This window comes from Piliocolobus tephrosceles, chromosome 15 (assembly GCF_002776525.5).
Source record: "Piliocolobus tephrosceles isolate RC106 chromosome 15, ASM277652v3, whole genome shotgun sequence".
NCBI classification, from domain to species: domain Eukaryota; kingdom Metazoa; phylum Chordata; class Mammalia; order Primates; family Cercopithecidae; genus Piliocolobus; species Piliocolobus tephrosceles.
The window spans coordinates 91,566,961-91,593,835 of NC_045448.1; the positions used below are offsets into that span (position 1 = coordinate 91,566,961).

Below are 26,875 nucleotides of genomic sequence, written 5' to 3' on the forward strand. Positions count from 1 at the left end.
CTCACACAAAGCCTGTTTGATCGTCTCTTCACACAGACATGCATAACATTTGGTGCCAAAACCTGGGACAGGGGGACTCCTTCGGGAAACTGGCCCCCTGTCCTTGCCCTCACTCCCTAAGGAGACCCACATACATCCTCGGGTAGGAACCAGCCCAAGTAACATCTCACCAATTTCAAATCGGGTAATCAGTCCTTTCACTCTCTTCTCCAGCCTCTCTTGCTACCCTTCAATCTCCCTGTCCTTCCAATTCCATTTCTTTTTCCTCTCTGGTAGAGACAAAGGAGACACATTTAGTCCATGGACCCAAAACCCCGGCACTGGTCATGGACTCAGGAAGGCAGTTTTCCCTTGGTATCTGATCATCGCAGGGACGCCTGCCCTGATCATTCACTCACATTCCATGGGTGTCTGATCACTGCAGGGATGCCTGCCTTGGTCATTCACCCGCATTCCCACTTGGTGGCAAGTCAGTTGTGGGGATGCCTGCTTTGGCTGCTTACCCACACTACAGCCCAGGGCTGCTTACTCCCGCTTTCCCATGTCTCTCCCTTTCTCTTTAAACTTATCTCCTTCACTATGGGCAACCTTCCACCCTCCTCCCTTAGCCTGTGTTCTCAAGAACTTAAAACCTCTTCAACTCCCACCTGACCTAAAACCTAAATGCCTTATTTTCTTCTGCAATACTGCTAGGCCCCAATACAAACTCAACAATGGTTCCAAATGGCCAGAAAATGGCCCTTTTGATTTCTCCGTATTATAAGACCTGGATGATTTTTGTTGAAAAACGGGCAAATGGTCTGAGGTGCCTCACATCCAGGCATTCTTTACTACACATCGGCCCCTCCCTAGTCTCCGCTCCCAACGTGACTTGTCCCAAATTTTTCTTCTTTCTCTCCTGTCTGTTCCTTCAGCCTCCAACCCAACCTCTGAGTCCTTTGAATCCTCCTTTTCTACAGACCCATCTGACCTCTCCCCTCCTCCCCAGGCTGCTCCTTGCCAGGCCAAGCCAGGTGCCAATTCTTCCTCAGCCTCTGCTCCCCACAATTTCCTTAGAGAGGTGGCTGGAGCTGAAGTCATAGTCAAGGTTAATGCTCCTTTCTCCTTATCTGACCTCTTCCAAATCAGTTAATATTTAGGCTCTTCTTAATCAAATATAGAAACCCAGCCCAGTTCATGGCCCATATAGCTCCCCAACTCTGGTGAGAACTTGGACAACATTCTTTTATGCACTCCTTTTAGTTATCCTCACCTGCCCAGTTTCCTTATTAGGTCGAGACATTTTAACAAAACTATCCACTTCCCTAACTATCCCTGGGCTACAGCCACATTTCATTGCCACCCTTTTCCTCAGTTCAAAGCCTCCTGCACATCCTCCCCTTGTGTTGCCCTGCCTTAATGCACAAATATGGGATACCTCTACTCCATCTTTGGCGACCGATCATGCACCCCTTAACATTCCGTTAAAATCACTGTTACCCTGCTCAACACCAGTATCCCATCCCACAACAGGCTTTGAGAGACTAGAGCCTGTTATCACCCACCTGTTAAAACATGGCCTCTTAAAGCCTACAAATTCTCCTTACAACTCCCCTATCCTACCCATCCAGGAAGCGGACAAATCTTACAGGTTGGTTCAGGATCTTTGCCTTATTAATCAAATCGTCTTTCCCATCCACCCCATAGTGCCAAACATGTACACCCTCCTATCTTCAATACCCCCTTCCACAACTCACTATTCTGTTATCAGTCTCAAAGACACCTTCTTTACTATCCTGTTGCATCCCTCCTCCTAGCCTCTTTTTGCCTTTACTTGGACTGAGCCTGACACCCACCAATCCCAACAACTCACCTGGACTGTTCTGCCCCAATGCCTCAGGGACAGCCCACACTACCTTGGCCAGGCCCTTTCTCATGATCTGCTTTCTTTTCACCTATCTGCCTCCCACCTTATTCAATATTTTGATGATCTTCTTCTTTGCAGCTTGTTTTACCAATCTTCCCAAAAGGACACTATCCTGCTTCTTTAACATCTCTATTCAAAGGGATACCAAGTATCCCCCTCCAAGGCACAAATTTCTCCCCCTAGAGTTACCTATCTCAATATAATGCTCCATCAACATACACATACCCTTCCTGCAGAACATGCTCAGTTAATCTCCCAGACCCCAATCCCCACCACCAAACAACAACTCCTTTCCTTCTTAGGCGTTGTTGGATATTTCCGACTCTGGATACCAGGCTTTGCTATCCTCACCAAACCACTTTACAAGCTCACAAAAGGTAACTTAACTGATACCATAGACCCTAAGTCATTTCCCCATTCTTCTTTTTGCTTTCTCAAAAAGGCCCTGGAGACAGCTCCCACACTAGCACTCCCCGACTCGTCCCTTCCTTTTCCCTTACACACAGCTGAAATACAAGGCTGTGCTGCTGGAGTCCTCACACAGGAGCCAGGCCCATGGCCTGTTACCTTTCTATCAAAACAACCTGACCTCACAATTCTGATGTGGCCCTCCTATTTGTTTGTGGTGGCAGCTGCTGCTGTAATACTTCTGGAAGCCCTCAAAATCACAAGCTATGCTCCACTTATCCTCTACAGTTCTCACAACCTTCAAGTGTTAATATCCTCCTCATACCTTTCACACTCACTGTCTGCTCCTCGACTCCTCCAGTTCTATTCATTCTTTATTGAAACCTCAACAGTAGCTATTGGTCATGGGCACGATTTCAACCTAGCTTCTCACTTAGTACCCAACACAAGTCCTGAGCCACAAGACTGTATTTCCCTGATACACATAGTATCTTCTCCCTTTCCTCATATTTCTATTCTTCCAATTCAAAATTCAGACCACCCAATCAATTTTCACCAGCCAAAGCTGGATATACTGTCGTGTTCCACACCTCTATTATCGAAGCTGCTGCGCTTCCTCCTTCCACCATTTCCCAACAAGTCAAACTGATTGCTTTAACTCGTGTGCTCTCTCTCGCTAAGGGGATGCACATTAACATTTATACTGACTCCAAATATGCTTTCCACATCCTCCATAACCATGCTGCCATCGGGGCTGAGACAGGCTTCCTTACCATACAAACCTCTTCCATTATCAATGCCTCCCTAATAAAGGCCTTCCTTAAGGCTGCTCTCCTGCTGGCCAAGCCTGGAGTCATTCATTGTAAAGGACACCAGAAACCTACACATCTTATTGCAAAACGACATGCCTATGCCAAAAGGACAACAAAAGAAATAGCCAATGCCTCTTCACCCACTAATATTCCAGCTCCCACTCCAGAGGGCTAGTATTTTGCTTCCTCATTTATCACTCCCACCTACTCTTCCGAAAACTTGCTATCCCAGTCTTTTCTAACTCAGGGCAAGTGGCTCTTAAATCATGGAAAATTCATTCTTCCTGCCTCACAAGCTCAGTCCATGCTTTCTTCCCTGCATGACCACTTCCACGTGGGATACAAGGCCCTGGCTTGCCTCCTGCAGCCCCTCATCTCCTTCTCTTCATGGAAATCCATCCTTAAGACCATCACCTCTCAATGCTGTGTCTACCATGCCACCAGCCCCCAAGGCTTTCTCAGGCCTCCTCTTTTTCTTACGCATCAGGCTCGTGGATTTACTCCAACACAAGATTGGCAGATTGACTTCACTCATATGCCCCATGTCTGTAAATTTAAATATCTCCTAGTTTGGATCTACAGCTTCACCAAATGGGTCTTTCCCACTACCTCTGAAAAGGCTACTGCAGTCATTTCTTCCATTCTAGCAGACATAATTCCCTGATTTGGCCTCCCTACTTCTATTCAATCTGATAGTGGTTCTGATTTTATTAGTCAAATCACCCAAGCTGTCTCTCAGGCTCTTGATATTCAGTGGAAACTTCATACCTCCTACCATCCTCAGTCTTTGGAAAATGTAGAAAGAACTAATGGTCTTTTATTTATTTTTTATTTTTTTTTTATTTTTTTTATTTTATTTTATTTTTTGAGACAGAGTCTGGCTCTGTCACCCAGGCTGGAGCGCAGTGGCCGGATCTCAGCTCACTGCAAACTCCGCCTCCCAGTTTCATGCCATTCTCCTGCCTCAGCCTCCCGAGTAGCTGGGACTACAGGCGCCCGCCACCTCGCCTGGCTAGTTTTTTTTTTTTTTTTTTTTTAGTACAGATGGGGTTTCACCGTGTTAGCCAGGATGATCTCGATCACCTGACCTCGTGATCCACCCGTCTCGGCCTCCCCAAGTGCTGGGATTACAGGCTTGAGCCACCGCGCCCGGCCAAAAGAACTAATGGTCTTTTAAAAACACACCTCACCAAGCTCAGCTTCCAACTTAAAAAGGACTGGACAATGCTTCTATCACTTGCCCTTCTCAGAAGTAGAGCCTGCTCTCAATATGCTACAAGGTACAGTCCATTTGAACTTGTATATGGACTCACTTTCTTGCTTGGCCCCAACCTCATCCCAGACACCAGCCCTCTGGGCAACTATCTTGCAGTCCTCCAGCAAGCTAGACAGGAAATTCGCCAGGCTGCTAATCTTCTCTTGCCTCCCCCAGATTCCCAGCCATATGAAGACACCCTAGCTGGACAATCAGTTTTATTAAGAGTCTGACCCCTCAAATTCTACAGCCTCGATGGACTGAACCCTACCTAGTCATCTATAGCACCCCAATTGCTGTCTGTCTGAAGGACCCTCCCCATTGGGTTCACCATTCCTGAATAAAGCTGTGTCCATTGGACAGCAAGCCTGATCTTTCCTTTTTCTCCTGGAAGTCGCAAGTACTCTCCCCTACTTCCCTTAAACTCATCCCCATTTCTGAAAAACAGTAATAACCCTTATGAGCCTAATATGTCCCTTCATTCTGTTAGGTCTATTCATCCTTACCCTACTTTTTGCAACAGGGCTTTACACAGTCAACCCCACTACTTGAACTGAGCCCCAAAAACTTGTCATCCCTACTATCTTCTGTCTAGTCATACTTCTAGTCACCATTCTCAACTACTCATAAGTGCCCGGCTCTTGTTTACACTATTGGTTTACATTGTTTCTCCAAACCATCACAGCTGATATCTCCTGGTCCTATCGCCAAACTGCCACTCTTGACTCCCTCTTGGAGTGGATAGATGATCTTTGCTGGCAGGGCACACCCAATACTTCCACCATGATGAAGTCCTATTCTTTACTTTTATACTCACTCTTATTCTCCTTCCCATTCTTATGCTATCCTCTCCCTCTCTCCAGCTATCGCCACCACACTATCAGTCTCACTCATTCTCTCCTAGCCATTTCTAATCCCTCCTTAGTGAGCAATTGCAGGCTTTGCATTTTCCTTTCTTTCTGCGCCTATACAGCTGTCCCTGCCTTTCATACCCACTGGGTAACATCTCCTGTCTCCCAATACCTCTGAACTTCCTTTTACAGCCCACACCTTTACACTCCTGAAGAACTTATTTACTTTCTAGACAGGTATAGCAAGACCTCCCCAGACATTCCACATCAGCAAGCTGCCACCCTTCTTAAAAAGCTTCCTTAAAAAACTTTTCTCCTTATATCATCTCTACTCCCCCAATGTTTGGACCCCTCACAACACAAGCTGCTATTCCTGTAGCTGCTCCTTTATGCATCTCTCGGCAAATACCCACTGGAATTCCCCTGGGTAACTTTTCACCTTCTCAACGTTCCTTCACTCTTCATCTTCAAAGCCCAACTACACACATCACTCAAACAATTGGGGCTTTCCAGCTCCCTGTTACAGATAAACCCTCTATCAATACTGACAAACTTAAAAACATTAGCAGTAATTATTGCTTAGGAAGACATTTACCCTGTATTTCACTCCATCCTTGGCTTGCTTCCCCTTGCTCTTCAGACACTCCTCCCAGGACCTCTTCTTGTTTGCTTATAACCAGCCCCATAAATAACAGTGAAAGATTGCTCATAGACACTCGACACTTTCTCATACACCATGCAAATCGAACCTTCCCCTCTATGCAGTTACTCCATCAGTCCTCACTACAACCTCTGATGGCTGCCACACTAGCTGGATCACTAGGAGTCTGGGTACAAGACACATCTTTTAGTACTCCTTCTCATCTTTTCACTTTGCAGTTCCAGTTTTGCCTTGCACAAGGTCTCTTCTTCCTTTGTGGATCCTCTACCTATATGTGTCTACATGCTAATTGGACTGGCACATGCACACTACTTTTCCTTACTCCCAAAATTCAATTTGCAAATGGGAACAAACAGCTTCCTGTTCCCCTCATGAAACCAACATGACAAAAAAGGGTTATTCTACTAATTCCCTTGCCTATCGGTTTAGGACTTTTGCCTCCACTATTGCTCTCAGAACTGGAATAGCAGGCATTTCAACCTCTATCACGACCTTTCGTAGCCTCTCTAATAATTTCTTTGCTAGCATCACAGACATATCACAAACTTTATCAGTCCTTCAGACCCAGGTTGACTCTTTAGCTGTGGTTGCCCTCCAAAACTGCCAAAGCCTCTACTTACTCACTGATGAAAAAGGAGGACTCTGTATATTTTTAAAGGAAGAATGTTGTTTTTTCCTAAATCATTCTGTCCTGGTATATGACAACATAAAAAAACTCAAGGATAGAACCCCAAAACTCACCAACCAAATAAATAATTATGCTTAACCTCCTTGGGCACTCTCTAATTGGATGTCCTGGGTCCTCCCAATTCTTAGTCCTTTAATACCTGTTTTTCTCCTTCTTTTATTTGGACTTTGTATCTTCTGTTTAATTTTTCAATTCATACAAAACCACATCCAGGCTGTCACCAATCATTCTACATGACAAATGGTCCTTCTAACAACCCCACAATATCACTCTATCCCCAAAATCTTTCTTCAGTTTAATATTTCCCACTCTAGGTTTCCATACCATCCCTAATCCCACTTGAAGCAGCCCTGAGAAACAACACCTATTATCTTTCCATACCATCCCCAAAAATTTTCACCGCCCCAACATTTCACCACTGTTTTGTTTTGTTTTTCTTATTAATATAAGAAGACAGAAATGTTGGGCCTCTGAGCTCAAGCTAAGTCATCATATCCCCTGTGACCTGCACGTATACATCCAGATGGCCTGAAGCAACTGAATCACCACAAAAGAAGTGAATATAGCCAGTTCCTGTCTTAACTGATGATATTTCACCATTGTGGTTTGTTCCTGCCCCACCCTAACTGATCAATTAACCTTGTGACGTTCCTTCTCCTGGACAATGAATCTCAGGAGCTCCCCACCGAACACCTTGTGACCCCCAACCCTGCCCACAAAAGAATAATGCCCTTTAACTGTAATTTTCCACTATGTACCCAAATCCTATAAAACTGCCCCACCCTTATCTCCCTTTGCTGACTCCTTTTTTGGACTCAGTCCACCTGCACCCAGGTGATTAAAAAGCTTTATTGCTCACACAAAGCCCGTTTGGTCTCTTCACACAGACACACGTGAAAGATTGCAGCCCTACTGACACTTTAACTTTAGCTCTGTGAGACTTCTGACCTCCAGAACTACAGGGCAATACATACATGTCATGTGAAATCAATAAGACTGTGACAATTTAAACAGAAATGTTGGAAACTAATGCAAGGGCAAGAGACGTCTTTTACCTCACTGATAGCATGGCTGTCCTCTGTTCTTGGAAATATTTCCACCTTCTTATCTGCTGTCAATTATGACACATTTTCTACTATTTAAAGAAAAGTTCTGCTACCCTACAATTCTACGTCCAGTAAAAGCATTATTTAGAAATGAAAAAGTTGAGAAGTCCTTAGTTGTAGAAAAACTAAGAGTATTTACTGCTAGTGGATCCACTTCAAACATAGCCAAAATAAGCCCCAGAAAGGTAAAACTAAGGATAAAGAGGGGATATTAAATAATGTTAGGGACAAAAGTCTACAAAAATGAGAAGGTAGATGGATATAATGCATTGCTAAATCATGTGTGATAGTTGTGTATCAAAGTTGTAATACTGTTTTGTTCGTAGTATGTGCAGAGAAATTACTTTAAAAAACAATCTATTTATAATGGAGAGGAAAAATGACACAAAAAAGATAAAATTCTGTATTTATTTTAAATGGTAATATATTGATGCCAACATACTGTGGGAAGCTATGCATATAAAGGAAATACCATGACAACCCATTTAAAAATCACTACAAAAAAGAGATACCACAAAATTTGGTAAAATTAAAATGAAATTGTAAAAATGTTCAAGAAACCCAAAGGAAGGCAGCAAAAAGAGAAACAAAAAAAGATACAGCAAAAACATAGAGTACAGACTTAATATTTAATAATTATCAATATAATAAATATGTAAAGTATGAAATTTTAAAAAAGATAACAATGGATGAATCAAAAAGAAATGTCCCAACTCTATGTTGTCTATAAGACACTCACATCAGCTCTAACAGTACAAGTAGATTGAATATAAAAGGAAGGAAAATGGTATACTATGCAAATATTAATAGAAAGAACCAGTAGCAAATACTAATATCAGATAAAGTAGACTACAGAGCCAAAGATGTTACCAGGGACAGAAAAGTACATTACATAATGAAGAAAGTCATTTGGGAAAGGAAACAGAGCAGTTCTAAGTGCGTAGACACCAAACAAGAGATCAATGTAGTGCATGTGGCAGAAACTAACAAAACAATTACACTTGGAGACTTCAAAACTCCCTCTTAATTTTTAATAGAACAATTCAACAAAAAAACCAGCAAGGATATAGAAGAACTCAACAATATCACCAACCCAAGGCATCTAACTGACATTTATAGAATACTCTAACCCATAACAATAGAAATGCACATATTTTTCTTCCATGTCCCCACAGAACACATACCAAGATAGGACATATTCTGCCCACATAATCTCTCAACACATTTGCAGTAATTAAAATCATAGTAAATGTGTGCTCTGACCATGGAGGGATCAAACTGGAAATCAATATTGAAACTGTAACCCCCAAATTTTCAAATACATGGGAACTAAACAACATTGTTCTTTCCAAAGAACCAGCCTTTGGTTTGCTTGGTGTTTAGTGTTGCTTTTTCTGTTTGCAGTTTTATGGATTTCTGCCCTAATATTTATTAATTTTCCTCATATTCTACTTCAGATTTAAATTGCTTGTCTTCATGTAGTTTCATAAGGTGGAAGCTGAGATTATTGATTTTACCCCTTTTATTTTTTGAAAAACACTCATATGCATATGTTCATATACGTGCATACACATGCATAAATATGTGCAGATGCATATGCATACATGAGAGTTTAATACCATTAATTACCCTGTAAGCACTGCTGAATACCTATGTGTATTTTCTTTCCTCTGAGCTCACACTCCACTCACTTGCAAACATGCCACTTAATCTGCATGTTCACTGGCATCTCAATCTAGAACTAAGCAAAAATAACAAACTCCTTTCATTTTATCTCGATTTTCTTGACTGCTAATACGTTTAACATCAGTAAATCCGTATCTATCTAATAGATCAACGCTAAAGCTTCTGGGTCGCTCCTAATATTACTCTTCTCACACCAAGGAGTGTAATTGACATTGATTTAAAAATATGTTATCATCTGCTTATGTCTCCAGTACCCTTTACTGCTGCAAGACTAGTTTATGCCAGGATTCACTTTGTCCAGATAAGTATCTCTTCTGCTTCTCACAGCCCAACTAGAGTCATTACTCTGCTAAAAAAGAAATAGGACCACGGGGGTACTTTGCTTAAAAAAAATTCCCAGAATGTCCTGATGTGCTTAGAAAGCATTTGCTCCCCAAACAGAAAATGAAGGCTTCCTCAATTTCACACCAGTCATATGTGGTGATCTTTAAGACACTGACAGAAAATGGCTCTGACCTGCCTCCTCACAGACTTCCTCTTTTTTCCCTTGGTTAAGTCACTCTCCTCATAGTACTTTTCTTTGTCATTCACATGTTCATACTGTGGTCCTTCTAAGAGCCTTGATTGTCATGAACTTCTATGCCCTTCAGAAACTTCTGTTCAGGACAGTTGTTCTTATCCTCCAGGTCAGTCACCTCCTCAGAAAAAGGAGCCTCTGCCTCCCCAACTAACTGACTCCATTTCCTCATTAACCACTTCCTCTTCCCTTATCATTTCTTTCCTTTATGACCCTTAACTTTTTCTAGAATCTTTTTGTTGATTTTTTTTTAATTAAACATGGCCTTTTCTTCACACGAGAAGATATAGGTAAAGGAGAGTCAGACAGTGACTTTCTCAGGGGTGCAGACTAGATATATTCCTGGTCCAGCATAGTTGCTCAATTAACACTTTATTGAATGAATGAATGAATGAATGAATGAATGAAAAGTTAATGGGCAAGAAACTCTCCAAGACATAATCAACACTCGTGATCTATACACATTGAAAACAACCCACTGAATGTAAAACATGGATTATTCTGAGTAGTGAGAAGTATGAATAGCAGTGTGCTGCTCTTCATAGTCAGAAAGAATGAAAGGAAATAGAGGGAAGAAATTGTTTTCCCAGCTGCATTTTGCATTTGCCGGGGAGATAAGGAAGATATCCAAAGTCCATGATAATCAAGTATGAGTTTTCTTATCTTTATTAAAAAAACAAGCAAATAGGCTTTGCAATCACAAAAATTTGAATAAATAGGAATACACTTTCACTTAACTCTATTGCCTCCTGTTTACAAAAACAAGTTGTATTAGTTAGCTCTTGTTGGAAAACAAACCAGCTCCAAAGAAAATACCATAAAATGAGCATTACAGTCCTCCCTCAGTATCCATGAGAAATAGTTTCCAGGACACCCTGCAGATATTCTAATTTTTGGAGACTCAAAACCTTTATGCAAAATGTACAATATTTGTGTATAACCTGCACATATCCCCCGTACCCTTCACACCACCTCTAGCCTACTTATAATACCTAGTACGATGTCTACACATGACTTAATTTGTGTGGATTCATCCAAGTGGATTCATCAGCATATGAATCCACTGTGGACTCATTAGCATATGGCAAAGTCAAGTTTTCCTTTTTGGAATTTTGTGGACATTTTTTTCTAAATATTTTTGATCCAGGATTAGTTGAATCCATGGGTGCAGGCCCCATGGATAGAGGGTTAACTGTACAGCTCCTTATAATTCTGAGGGTCAGCTCTGTGGTTCTTCCATTCTGGGCTGGCTCTACTGATCTCTACTGAGTCCGCTCATGTGTCTACAGTTACCCTGTGGTTCAGTTGTGACTGGATGGTCTGAGGTGACTTCTTTAACCTATCTGGAAGCTGGTTTGATGTGAAGATTGGACAACATTTGGCATCACTTTACATGGGTCAGGGAGATGGGCCCTATTCCCCAACCTCTGTTAGATTTGTTCCCAGATCAACTCTGGGGTTCAAGTCTATTCATTATGAGTTGTTTGGGAGAAATTGTACATAGACCATTGTTAGTGAAGAAGCTGAACTGCTGTCATTTATTACTGTTAGCAGTTATTGTTATCCTCTGAAATGCATCTTATATAACCAAGATCTCCCAGGGTGACCCATCAGTGCAGCTCAGCTCAGCCCATCCAGTCACTTCCCTGGATGCCTCAGGTGTGAGAAAGGCAATGTGCTCAGTCACAGGAAAGGCAGGGGCCCACCCTGGTGCTGGAACCTGCTGACACAGCTTTCATGCCATTTCGTTGCAAAATACAAAGACTTCATTTTCTTTATACTTAAGATAGTCAAACATTTTTTTCCTATAATATCCCCATGCTTTTTAACTAATTTGAATTTTCAGAACTGGATGGATTTATTATTTATGTGTTAGGTGCTCTTAGTCACTTCTGGCAAGAGTGAGTTAATAGAGACAAGATATGAATTAGTCATGGAACAATAGAGAAGTGTGTGGATTCAGATAGGATAAAGATCAAAGGGGTGAGAAATACATTATTTTGCAGAAGCAGATTCTCATAGATCACCACCAGTCAAGGTCCACATTCAAGGTGCAGTGGCATGTCAGCCACATTTTGCAAATTGTCAGCTCTGCACAGTAAACTTGGCTAGCACATTGTAGGACCAAAATTACCTATAAAGATATGGGGAAAATAAACCATCATGGAAATAATAATTTGAAGGAATTCTCAGTTATTTATACTTGGGTATAAAGCAGAACACTACAATGAATTAAGCTACAGCCTAAAAACCTTAAGCCTTTTAAAGAGATGTATTTTTCTCAGGGTATTTATCAGCAAATAATGATAAAAATTTATGGATAAACTACTTGCACAATTAGCCGCAATAAATCCCTTCCCTGCACTCATGCTTGGTTGGCCTCATTCTAAATGGATGCAGGTGTTGCCCATGTGTCTTGCTCAGGCCATTAGGATATAGCAGATGTGACACAATTGGAATGTTGGAAAGGGCTCGCACATCAAAGTTTTCCTGTCTCTCACAGTGCTTGAAAACCCTAAGGTCATAATGAGAATAAGCCTGTGCCCATCTACAGTCAATGTCAGTGGCATGGCTGCTCTTAGGTCTACTATTTGTTCTTAAAATGTGTGTTAAGTTTGTTATGGCCATGTAACAAATTACCACAAATTTATCAGCTTAAGACTATATCCATTTATCATCTCTCAATTTCTGAGTCAGCAGTCGGGACATGGCTTTGTTTGTTCCTGCCCATTGGGTTTCACAAGACTGTGCCACAGTGTAGACTGGGCTTCATTCTCCCCTGAGACTTCCTGAGAACTCAAATGCTTCAGAGCTCTTTCAGGTAGTTGCAGAGCTCATTCCTTAGCACTTCCATGACTCAGGGCTTCAATTTCTAACTAACTCTTGGCTCAAGGCTGATCTCAGGTCCTAGAGGTTGTGGACAATTCCCTGTCATGTGATGCTCACACAGGCAATGTCCACATGGCTGTTTGTTTGTTCAAGGGCAGCAAAATGTTTCATAGAGTGTCTCTATCCAGTTTGCTGTGACAGAGGCTTATAGAATACAATACGATCATTGGGAAGACATCTCATAACCTATGACATACCATATGGGTTAGAAGCAAGTCTAGGTTCCACCTGTTCTCTGTGGAGGTAGATTACACAATTCTGTGCTTCACTGGGGAGAGGGTTCTGCTAGGGTGTTCTCGCATCTTTAGTTTCCTCAAATATCAGGTACCTGTACTGCGTGTGAAATCTGTCCTGCATTTCCTGGCATTGACTAGTCCTGTGACCCCTAGGAACGTCTTGGGATGCATACTTTATAAGAGATGTTTCAGGATAACCTAGCTTCTACTGGTGAAGCAGAACATTTGCAAAATATCCTAGTCTTTGTGAGTTCTAACATGTCCTCAAGGTTCCTTAATAGCAATTATCATAAGCCAATTATCTAAATATCCTCAAAATTTATATTTAATAGTGGGAAAATGAATTATTAAGGAGTCTGTTAAACAAGACTCAGGGAAATGATGTCAATACCCAATTGCTGCTGCCCACTGCTAGACCATGTGAGACAATTTTCATGAACAATAGAACAGATACTGCATGCTAGAAATTGCTGTGGGCATCACTGGCTTGCTGTCTCTAGAAATGTGTGCAGAACGAGGACAATTGGTATGAGTCTAAAAAGAGAAACTTTTTTGATTATACTTTAAGTTCTAGGGTACATGTGCACAATGTGCAGGTTTGATACGTAGGGATACATGTTCTATGTTGGTTTGCTGCACCCATCAATTCATCATTTACATTAGGTATTTCTCCTAATGCTATCCCTCCCATAACTCCCCACTCCCCTACAGACCCCAGTGTGTGATGTTCCCCACCCTGTGTCCAATTGTTTTCATTGTTCGGTTCCCACCTATGAGTGAGAACATGCAGTGTTTGGTTTCCTGTCTTTGTGATAGGTGACTGAGGATGATGGTTTCCAGCTTCATCCATGTTCCTGCAAAGGACATGAACTCATCCTTTTTTATGGCTGCATAGTATTCCATGGTGTATTTGTGCCATATTTTCTTAATCCATTCTATTATTGATGGACATTTGGGTTGGTTCCAAGTCTTGCTATTGGGAATAGTGCTACAATAAACATATGTGTGCATGTGTCTTCATAGTAGCATGATTTATAATTCTTTGGGTAAATACCCAGTAATGGGATTGCTGGGTCAAATGGTATTTCTAGTTCTAGATCCTTGAGGAATCGCCACACTGTCTTCCACAATGGTTGAACTAATTTATGCTTCCACCAACAGTGTAAAAGCGTTCCTATTTCTCCACATCCTCTCCAGCATCAGCTGTTTCCTGATCACCCTTCTAACTGGCATGAGATGGCATCTCATTGTGGTTTTGATTTGCATTTCTCTGATGACCAGTGATGAAGAGTATTTTTTCATGTCTCCATTGACTGCATGAATGTCTTCTTTTGTGAAATGTCTGTTCATATCCCTTGCCCACTTTTTGATGGGGTTGTTTGTTTTCTTCTTGTAAATTTGTTTGAGTTCTTTGTAGATTCTAGATATTAGCCTTTTGTCAGATGGGTAGATTGCAAAAATTTTCTCCCATACTGTAGGTTGCCTGTTCACTCTGATGGTAGTTTCTTTCACCATGCAGAAACTCTTTAGTTTAATTAGATCCCATTTGTCTGTGTTGGCTTTTGTTACCATTGCTTTGGTGTTTTAGTCATGAAGTCCTTGCCCATGCAAGTAATCTGTAAATTACTTAGGGCACTATGGCCTGAATGGTATTGCCTAGGTTTTTTGCTAGGATTTTTATGGTTTTACATCTAACATTTAAGTCTTTAATCCATCTTGAATTAATTTTTGTATAAGGTGTAAGGAAGGGATCCAGTTTCAGCTTTCTACATACGGCTAGCCAGTTTTCCCAGCACAATTTATTAAATAGAGAATCCTTTCCCCATTTCTTGTTTTTGTCAGGTTTGTCAATGATCAGATGGTTGTAGATGTGTGGTATTAATTCTGAGGCGTCTGTTCTGTTCCATTGGTCTATATCTCTGTTTTGGTACCAGTATCATACTGCTTTCGTTACTGTAGCTGTGTAGTACAGTTTGAAGTTACATAGTGTGATACCTCCAGCTTTGTTCTTTTTGCTTAGGATTGTCTTGGCAATGCGGCCTCTTTTTTTGGTTCCATATGAACTTTAAAGTAGTTTTTTCCAATTCTGTGAAGAAAGTCATTGGTAGCTTGATGGGGATGGCATTTAATCTGTAAATTACTTAGGGCAGTATGGCCATTTTCACAATATTGATTCTTCCTATCCGTGAGCATGGAATGTTCTTCCATTTGTTTTGTGTCCTCTTTTATTTCATTGAGCAGAGGTTTGTAGTTCCCCTTGAAGAGGTCCTTCACATCCCTTGCATGTTGGATTCCTAAGTATTTTATTCATTTTGATTAATCTATGAAGTGTATTTAAATTCTCATTCTATAGAAATAAAATCCAAAGTACCTGGAAAAGAGAAATCTTGCCATGAGATACACAGTTCTTCAGTTTCAAAGCAGAGATTATCTCTCAGATATTCTGGCTCATACAATTTTCAGTACACTGCAAGACAGAAGATATGAAGACAAAACTACCCAATTGGCCTTGCACTTGCTTTGCTCACTGTTAGCTATGTTCATTACAAAAAACAAAACAAAGCAAAAAAGATTACAATAAAATACATTGTCAATGAACTGTAACAAATAAATACATCTTTAGAAGCACATGTAAAGTCTGTACATAGAATATTACTATAATTCCAAAACATTTTAACCCACTCTTTTGGAATCAACTTGCTTTCTACCACACAGATCAGGGAATTTTGATCTGCTTATTGTCAGTACAGATTCCATTTTCTTTTTAAGAGTTTCACGTAAGAGAAATATAGGATGCGCTCTTTTGCGTCTGGTGATTTTTGTGCAGCCTAACTGTTTCTCTGATTCATTCAGATGTCCTGTGTTCCAATTATGTGCTCCTCTTTATTTTTGAGTATTATTTAACTGTTCAGTAATTTTATAATGAATCCCTTCATCTGTTGATGGCCATGTGTGTTGTTTCCACTTTGGGCTATTATGGAAAATACTGCTATGAATGTTCTTGAACAAGACTTTGCATGAACAGATGTCTTCATTTCTTTTGAGCTAATACCTAGGCATGTAGTTGCTGTGTCATACAGCAAGTGTTTAACACTCCGTCTGACTTTTCCCAAAGTGGTTGTAACATTTTACATGTCCACCAATAACTTATTATAGCTCAACACACTCCAAAATCTGTTTCAATTTTTTTAAAGATTTCACCTAATTGTCACTCAACAGTAACCAGAATAGCAAGCAATTATTAAGTTATGTTTTTCTGACCATTTTCTTGTCAATTTTGAGAACTGATGTGTTACAGGATGTTGAGAACAGAATCAATACTGTCCTAGTTCCCTTTCAAACACTTTTAGCAAGACATAATATTTAAGATGGTAACATGACATATAAAGGGAGTATTGTAGTAGTAATAAGTATTTTCAATATTTATTATTATTATCCTCCATAAGGTAATATATCTTCAATGAAATGGCATTTAACTAGACTTATGATAGAAAGGTTCTCATCTCAAACCTAGTGTTCAATATTAGCAACACTTTGAGGGAAAAATATATTCATATAAGTCAGAGAGTGTTTTGCTGGTCAAGTAGCACTGCAGCACTGATGCTTTTCTAATGCCAGGTCTTCACAATAATTTCCACTCAGAACATTTGGTTGCCTCCTTGCCTTGTTCTCCTTATGGGACTTCATGCTGAGGGCATGTGGCATCACAGAGGGAGCAGTGCACTTGGGTGAAGAAATATAGCTTAGGAGATTGTTTTACCTTAGAGGTGGCTGCAATGGAATACACATTTTCAAGGAAGTTCCCTGTTAAACCTCCTAGTAAACTGTTAGTTAAGACCAGGTGCAGGGGCTTATCCCTGTTATCCTAGATGTTTGCAAGGTCAAGTAGGGAGGATAGCAGAAATCCAGGAGTTCAAGACCAGCATGAAAAACACAGGGAGACCCCCCATCTCTAGAAAACATACCACTGTTTGTGAAGATGTGGTGTGAACAATGGCATCTCTAAGTGACTATTAACATATGCTCAGAAAATTAGAAAATAAAATGACGTCTTCTGATCCAATAATATCATAATAAAAATGTCAAGTTTTTCAACAATGGTAAATATAGTTGCCCATCTTAGCTGTTTTTACATGTATAGGGCAATGGCATTAAGTATAGTCACATTGTTGTGCTAGCATCAATAATATCCATCTCCAGGACTCTTTCCATCTTCTAGAATGGAAACTCCATAGCCATTAAATGAAAACCCCCTCCCCATTTTTCCCTGCTGCCAGTCCCTGGCACCCTGCAATCAAATTCTGTCTCTATAACAGTGACTACTATGAAGCAGGTTCACTGTGCACTGGTTATCAACTTATCAGAGTCCAGGGAGATAATCATACATAACAAATTACAAGAATCTGGTTTAGTGTTTACTGGTGGCCAGCAAGGGACTGCAGAAGCCTAGGATTTATTGTGAGTCTTTACCCTGAGGCACAGGTATGTGGGACTGATGGAATCTTGACTGTGTGTGCCGCACTTGCACCAGAGCTAAGGAACCCTGGAAAGAAGATGCTCTGGGTTTTAAACCCTGGTGTCACAAGACACATGGAGTTAAAGTACTGGAGGACTTAAGTACAGGAGGACAGTAGTAGAGGGAGCTGGAACAGAGACTAGGCTCTTCTGACCAGTCCCTCACTATTTCAGAATACTACATTTCCAGCACATTCTACAATTATTCTCGAGAAGTGTAAGAAAGAGAGTAGGGAAAACTAAGTGAGTCCAGGACCATTGGAGGACTGTAGTGAAGTCATCCCCCAACCCAGACATCCACCTTAGACAGTTATTCCATTTTATATGCCTACCAACCACCCTGAACTTGAGGTGAAGGTGTGCCTTGCCAGACTGATGAAGCACCTTGACTAACACAATCTCAAAGCAACATCATTGAGCCAGAGTCAGAATGCATTTCACTGGGTCAATGAAAACTACTACCAGAGGCAGGATGATCAGACCCACCTGAAGCAGTTATGTTGCCCAAGATCCCATGATGGACAGAAGAATGAGCTAAAAGGGTGGAAGAAGAATCCATCAGGTGGTCCCATTTTCTGCAATTCTGAGCCTGTTTCCAGATCTCCTCTACTTGAATTTCTAGGATAGCTGAGGTGTTTATCCAGGTACAGCTGGAGGTGTTGGAAATTGTATACAATCCTCCCAATTGGGATTTTTTAAAAGTCTAGAGCAACACCGTTATCTTAAACATCCTTCCTGAAGGACTTAAGGGATGTCTGCTGGGCTACCAAGGCAGTGTCTATAGAGGAGGAGCAATATCTGCCATAGTCAGGGACAAGTTACTTATCATTTCCCTTTTTTTTCATGAGCACCGACTCCTATATGTAGTACCAAAAATATCATAGAAGACATAAAGCTATCATCTGTTATACCTTCTGGAAGATCCTTTGTAAGTCTGAGGTACAGCTTTGGGCTGCAGGCTCAATGATTCACCAAATTGCAAGGCGTAATATCCAGAGACAACTCCAGCATTCGCAACATGCAGAACCTCACCATCCCATAGTCATCCAGAGATGGCATCAACATCCTGCATTTTGGTCACTCCCAGACCATTCACAGAGAAAGATGTAGCCCTTGGGTACATACAGCCCCCTTTCTCCCATTTTTGTTCAATCACTCAGTCATGGTTATGCTGGTATCGGTATGTTCATTAGCCAAGTCTCACTGATGGCAGAGTTGCATGAGGAAAGTTTTGCTCATACAATATTGTCTGTAGACAGAGGGTAGCATTAGTCCAGTCCTTGTTTTGTCATTGCCATTGGGACATTTCTCATCCATGCAATCAAAAAAATATGGTGCATCAAAATACTAGTCCACCAATGCTTTTTTAATTGTGGTCATGACATTTGACAGAGGCAATTAAGTTAAACAGGGGACCTCCAGTTTCCTCCCATGTGGCAGGTGTCAGATCCTGACTTCGTGGGCCAGTGCTGGGGTACTTTTGATGTTCACCGTAGTATTAGGAATGTTGGTGTAATTCACCCTTGGTAGAATGAAAGGGAATCTCTTGTTAATGACAGAATGAGGTCAAAAATGGAAGATTCACTATTTTGAAAGATTACCCTTGGTGACGAAAAATAAGCCAACAAAGACGTTATGCTTCTAGGCCTTTGCTGCCTCATCCTTGCGAAAATGCAGCCTGACAGGTTAGTGTATCATCTCTCACCCATCTCAGGGTCTCAGGTGTCCCATACCGATCTAGAAGGGTTGAGCTGTGTTGGTGTAGGAACCCAGTCTGGCTGTCCTTGCTCTGTGAACAATCCATTGCCTTTGTCACTTGAGCCAGACATTTCAGTCCTGATTGTCCACTCCAGGAAGGGAGATTATGCCCTGTAAAAAACTTGACATATTTCGTGATACCACCAATACTAAAGGAAGGATAAGATATTCCTGGCACCAGAAAAGGGTCCCTAGCTTCCTCATATTTCTTAGTCTTGTTATGCATCACTGTGGGGTCTCGTATAAAGGAAACACCCAGAGGAAACATAATCCTCATACTAGAGTTAGGGTGCCTGTCTGGGGTGTTGTAAGGGCCTGAATAGCAAAGCACCCTAGGGCATACATTCTAAAGGAAAAAAAGGAAAAAATGGTTAGGAACACTGAAATGGCTTTCACAGGTCCAGACTAATAAAGTGTCTACCAGGTGTACCTTCACTTCCACCCATCTCTGTGTTTCTCAGCATGTACTATTTCCCTTTTTCTGGAGTATGATCTTTAATGTCCATATTTCTCTAGTCAGATGGGGTACCACCCCATTAACAGACTTTCTAGATGTCCTTTCTAGATGTTGCTGGATGAGTCCACTGATCTACCATTCACCAGATTCATTGGCCTGTGGATGCAGGGTGCATGGAAAGTTCATCGTGTTCCATGAGAGGGTGCCTATTATCAGATTGCTTGGACAGCAAAAGATGCTCCTTTGTGAGTGAGAAGTCTCATGGGGTATCCAAAAATATGACATAAATTGCTCTCAGGGGTTACCTAAGTAGTCCCAGCATCCAATTGAGCATCATATCTCTTTTTCCTGCAGGTGGAAAGCTATGGCCATAGTCCTTTCCTCCACATTGAGGATTCTTTAACAGTCCAGTGTCTCGGTTGCCATTTTCCTGAACAGATAGTGAGGCTGTCAGCAGTGGCCCACAATTTAGTGGCAATGTGGCATGTACAATGTGGGACAGCCTGCATAGCCTGCCTGGTCATTGCCACTGAATGTAGTTTGGATCACTGGGTAGAAAGCCCATGTTAAGTTTCAGTTAAAAAACTGGCCATCCACTGGCTGAATGGTGGCCACACCTAGTGGACCTGTCAATTTGTGTTTTGCTCAGCTGTCAGTGCCTCCTGCCAAAAGGAAATCTGTGAATCTTGGGCTCCACTTGGGCAAATAAAGATCCAAATGATCACCTACAAGTCATTTGGTCCCTTCTAACAAGCTCCCCATTTGTTCATGGAGCCACAGATCCTGTGAGGTCCTGACTAAACCTGATCAAGAATGTGCCATTTCCATGTGATAACATGGTGGCTGTGTTCAGATTGTTCACTTTTACTAATGGTGTTTGTAAGTATCCAAGTGAGAATGGACAGCTAAGGGAGCAGTGTCACAGTCACACATGGTGCTGAAGCCTTAACATATTCAGTCTCCATCAGTGCCTAAGAGCAAGCAAGGAGTTGCCATTCAATAGAAGCACATTTGTTGGCTGCTTCAGGCAACTTATGTGACCTAAAATTGAGAGGCTGGTGCACTCAGTGACAATTGTCTGTGGCCATATGCGCCACTGAGTATGCAGAGAGGTTGTGGATACCTGGACTTCCATCGGGTTAGCAGTCTGTAAACATCTTAAGTAAGTGACTGGGCTAGGCCTTGTTGAACAGATTCCAAGGCTACTGTTGCAAAATGCCGCTTTTAAAGGTGGCAACTTTGTTCATGATTTTGACTAAGGGAACCAAAAGAACACCCAGATGAGGTTTATGCTGTCTCCCATTCGCAAAGGGGCCTACCAGCCGTTGAGTCTCCTTTTATGCAGTGGGTGTCACAGAGATCAATGTTTCCAGCTGCTCAGTTGGCATAGTAATTAACTATGAGTATACAGCTCACTTTCAAGATACATATATTCCTTGATGCAAGTAATAGCATCATACATGATTAGTGTGTCAGAACCTTCACCACATCTAATAGGATACCAATTCAATTACCTAGGGTTGTGTGTCAGTTTTGCTTGACTGAGAATATGTTTTCTCTTTTCTGTAGAGACAGCTGCAGCTGTGCAGATGATAAGATCATGAATGCACAATTTGCCTTACTTTCTTTGTTGTAAATAAGTTGCCTGATTCAATGCCATATTATGGAAGAATTTCTTAACTGTGATGAAAGCACTTAGAAAGTCCTCAAATAATTTTTCATGTAGAAATATAACTGACAAGAAAGACAAATGCATATACGGGAAAACATCCGCTGCTCTCCTCATGTTGGATTAGGACTGCTAAAAACACCCGACACCAGCTGTTAGTCTGATCCTTGATGTCTGGTACAATCTTGGGTTATTCTTCTTGGAAAGGTGGATGCTCAGAAGTGCCGGTATCCCTGTGAGTCCCAGTTAACTGAAATTCATATTGTGGAGCCCATGCATGGATAGTCATGACATCAGTTCATGAGACTCCCTGGGAAAGCTGGGAAAGGTAACTGACTTAAGTCCATGTTTTGAATTATTTTAATTATTTTGAGCTCCTTCTTCTAATAGCCTTTAGATAAGTATTCACTTAGAAAGCATTTATTTTTCCTAGTGGTCCTTTTTCAGAAGGTCCAGTCATATCTCCTCCAGAATGACTTTGTGTCTAATCCTTCAGATGTGTTTCCTCTAAGGGCTGATGATCTGTCAAAACCACTAGTCAATATTGTGATATTGTTTGCAATATCCAGAGGAGGGAGAGGACAATAGTACTCCCAATATCGCGGGAGGTGTCCACCCCTCCTAGTGTTATTGTTCGTAATATCCAGGGTGAAACAGGATGACATTACTACCAATATCGCGGGCAGTTTACACATCCCCCTGCTTGTGAGATTCTTCCTAGTATCTGAGAGGGGACTATATTATTCCCAATATATATCTTCGTGGGTTTACACCACCCTTGTGATATTATTCATAATATCCAGGGGGTGAGACGACGATATTACTCCAAATATTGTGGGGGATGTACACCTCTTATTTTGACATTGTTCATAAAATCCAGGGGCAGAGAAGACACCATTATCTGCAATATCGCAGGCAGTGTACAACACCCTTATGATGTTGTTCATAATATCCAGGGAGAGAGGACGATATTACTCCCAATATCCTGGGGAGTGTACACCCCCCAGTTGTGATATCGTTCGTAATATCCAGGAGGGGAGAGGATGATATTACTCCTAATATCGCCTGGGCTGTAGACGCTCCCATGTTCATTATAGCCATGGGGGAAGGGGAGATTATACTACTTCCAAAATCGTAAACGTGTCGTGTGTAAACCCCCCAGTGATATTGTTCGTAATATTCGGTGGGGGGAGAGGAAGATATTATTTTCAATATCGTGAACGCTTTGTGTGTACACTCCCCTGTGATATTGTTCCTAATATCCGGGGAAGAGAGGTGATGTATTACTTTCAATATCGTAAACAACTTGTGTGTACACCCCCTGTAATATTGTCCATAATATCCACGGTGGGAGAGGATGACATTACTTGCAATATCACAGTGGCTTTCCACAACCCTGTAATATTGTTCATAATATCCAGGGCTTAAGAGAATGACATTACTCCCAGTATCGTTGGGGGCGTACAGGCCTCTGTGATATTGTTCATAACATCTAGGGGGAGACAGGAGGAAATTGCTCCCAACATCGCGGGGCGTGCCCAGCCCCCTGTGACATTGTTCACAATATCCAGCGGGAAATAGGATGACATTACTCCCAATGTTGCACGGGATGTTCACCCCACTGTAATAGTTTTCTTAATATTTAGCGGGGAGAGGATGAGATTAATCATAATACCGCAGGGGGTGTACACCCTACTGTGATATTATTTGTAGTATCCAGGATTATTGGAGACGATACTAGCTTAAATATCGTAAACACCTTTTGTGTACACTTCCCTGTGTTAATGTTCATAATATCCGGGGTGGGGAGGGAAGGATGATATTACTCCCAAAATCGCGGGGAGTGTACATGCCCCTGTGACATTTTTCATAGTATCCAGGCGGGGAGAGGATGATATTACTACTCATACTGCAGTGATGTACACACCCCTGTGATATTGTTCCTAATATCCAGGGGAAGAGGAGATGATATTACTCCCAATATCTTGGGAGGTGTACACCTCCCTGTGATATTGTTCCTTATATCCATGGGGGGGATTGGAGATGATATTACTTTCAATAACGTTACCATCCTGTTTGAACATCCCCGTTTGATAGGGTTTGTAATATCCAGGGGGTAGAGGATGATATTACTCCTAGTATCGTGGGGTATTTACACCTCCCTGTGATATTGTTAGTAATATTCAGGGAAAGAGAGGATGTTATTACTCCCAATATCGCAGGGGATTTACACCTCCCTGTGGTATTGTCAGTAATATCCAGGGGTGAGAGGATGATATTACTCCCAACATCGCAGGGGATTTACACCCCCCTGTGATATTGTACGTAATATCCAGGGGTAAGAGGATGATACTACTCTCAGTATTGCGGCAGGGGATACACCCCCTGTTATATTGTTTGTAATATTCAGAAGGGGAGAAAATGATATTACCCCTAATATCACGGAGGGGGGGTGTTGTACACACCCCTATGATATTGTTTGTAATATCCTGGGAGGGAGAGGATGGTATTACTTCCAATATCGCTGGGGCTTTACACACCCTGTGATTTTGTTCATAATATCCAGGGGTGAGAGGATGATATTATGCCCAATATCATGGGGAGTGTACACTACTCTGTGATATTGTTCATAATATCCGGGGGGAGGGGCGGGAAAAGGATGATATTACTCACAATATCGTTCCATGTGTACACCACCATGTGATAGTTTTTGTAATATCCAGAGTTGTAGAGGATGACATTACTCTCAATATTGCAGGTGCTGTAAATCTCCCTGTGATATTGTTCGTAATATCCAGGAAGGAGAGGATGATATTACTTCCAATATCGCTGTTGGTGTACACCCCCCTCTGATATTGTTTGTAAACTCCAGGAGGAGAGACGTTGATATTACTCCCAATATCACAAGGGGTGTACAGCCTTCTGTGATACTATTCATAATATCGAGGGGTGATTGGAGATGATATTAGTTTCAATATCATAAACTTTTTGTGTATACACGCCCCTGTCCTATTGTTTGTAATGTACAGGAGGGGAGAGTATGATATTACTCCCAATACTGTGTGTGTGGGGGGGGTGTACAACATCTTGTGATCCTTTTTGTAATATCTGGGAGGGAGAGGATGATCTTACTCCCAGTATTGCAGGCAGTGTACTCCCCGCCATGATATTGTTTCTAATACCCTGTGGTGGAGAGGATGATAATATTCTCCATAGGTGATTTACTCCTCTTTTGTGATATTGTTCGTAGTACCCTCTGGTAGAGAGGATGATATTACTCCTAATATCACCACCCACATGACATTGTTCATAATACTCAGGGCAAGTCTTTCCCATGTTTGTCTCATGATAGGGAATAACTATCTTGAGGTCTGATGGTTTTATGAAGAGGAGTTCTGCACAAGCTCTCTCTCTTTGCCTTCTGCTATCCACGTAAGTTGTATCTTGCTACTTTTTGCCTTCTGCCATGACTGTGACGCCTCCCCAGCCATGTGGAAGTGTAGCTTAATTACACATCTTTTTTTTTCTTTTTTTTTTTTGTAAATTTCCCAGTCTTGGATATGTCTTTATGAACAGTATGAAAATGGACTAATACAGTCAATTGGTACCAGGAAATTGGGGCGCTATTGAAAAGATACCCAAAAATATGGAAATGACTTTGGAGCTGAGTAACAGGCAGAGGTGGGAACAGTTTGGAGGACTCACAAGAAGACAGGAAAATGTGGGAAAGTTTGAAACTCCCTAAAGACTTGTTGAATGGCTTTGATCAAAATGCTGATAATGATATGGACAACGAAATCCAGGCTGAGGTTGGCTCAGATGAAGATATTGTTGGAAGCTGGAGCAAAGGTTATTCTTGTTATGTTTTAGCAAAGAGATTGGTGGCATTTTACCCCTACCCTAGAGATCTGTGAAACTTTGAATTTGAGAAAGATGATTTAGGGTATCTGGTGGGAGAAAGTTCTAAGCAGCAAAGCATTCAAGAAATCACTCAGGTGCTTTTAAAGGCATTCAGTTACATAAGGGAAGCAGAGTATAAACGTCCAGAAAATTTGCAGCCTGACAATGTGATAGAAAAGAAAATCCCATTTTCTGAGGAGAAATTCAAGCCAGCAGCAGAAATTTAAATAAGTAATGAGGAGTCTAGTGTTGTTAATCCCCAAAACAATGGGGAAAAAATGTCTCCAGGGCATGTCAGAGGTCTCCATGGCTGTCCCTCCCATCACAGGCCCAGAGGTCTAGGAGGAGAAATAGATTTTGTGGGCCAGGCCCAGTGCCGTCATGCTGTGTGCAGCATGAGGACTTGTTGGTCTGCATCCCAGCTCTTCCAGCCATGCCGAAAGGGGCCAATGTAGAGCTCAGGCTGTGGCTTCAGAGGCCCCAAGCCTTGGCAGCTTCCACATGGTATTGAGCCTGCAAGCACACAGAAGTCAAGAATTGGAGTTGGGAAACCTTTGCCTAGATTTTAGAGGTTGTGTGGAAACACCTGGATGCCCAGGCAGGAAGTTTGCTTCAGGGGAGGGGTGCTCATGGAGACCATCTGCTAGGCCAGTGCAGAAGGGAAATGTGGGGTTGGAGCCCCCACACCGAGCCCCTACTGGGGCACTGCTTAGTGGAGCTGTGAGAAGAGGGGCACTGTCCTCCAGATCCCAGAATGGTAGATCCACTGGCAGCTCACACTGTTCAGCTGGAAAAGTCGCAGACACTCAATGCCAGCCCTAGCAAGCAGCCAGGAGGGGGGCTGTACTCTGCAAAGCCACAGGGACAGAGTTAGTCAAGACCATGGAAACCCAACTCTTGCATCAGTGTGACCTGAATATGAGACATGGAGTGAAAGGAGATCATTTTGGAACTTTAGATTTAACTGTCCTCCTGGATTTCAGACTTGCCTGGGGACTGTAGCCCGTTTGTTTTGGCCAAGTTCTCCCATTTGGAATGGCTGTATTTACCCAATGCCTGTACCCCTAGTTGGGCCTAGGAAGTAACTATCATGATTTTGGTTTTACAGGCTCATAGGTGGAAGGGACTTTCCTTTTCTCAGATAAGACTTTGGACTGTGGACTTTTGAGTTAATGTTGAGATGAGTTGAGACTGTGGGGGACATCCGGAAAGGCATGATTGGTTTTGAAATGTGAGGACATGATATTTGTGAGTGGCCAGGGACAGAAAGATATGGTGTGGCTGTGTCCCCACCCAAATCTCATCTTGAATTCTCACAGGTTGTGGGAGGTACCTGGTGGTTGGTAATTGAATCATGGGGGCAGGTCTTCTCCATGCTGTTCTCATGATCGTGAATAAGTCTCATGAGATCTGATGGTCTTATAAAGAGGAGTTAACCTGCACAAGTCCTCTCTCTTTGCCTGCTGCCATCCACGTAAGATGTGACTTGCTACTCCTTCTG

The 26,875-nt window shown here is 41.9% G+C and overlaps 1 gene segment (V, D, J or C); it reads right to left on the reverse strand.

The window, feature by feature from the left end:
* LOC111534338 overlaps window positions 1–26,875 on the reverse strand; it is a 783,107-nt gene that overhangs the window by 485,527 nt on the left and 270,705 nt on the right.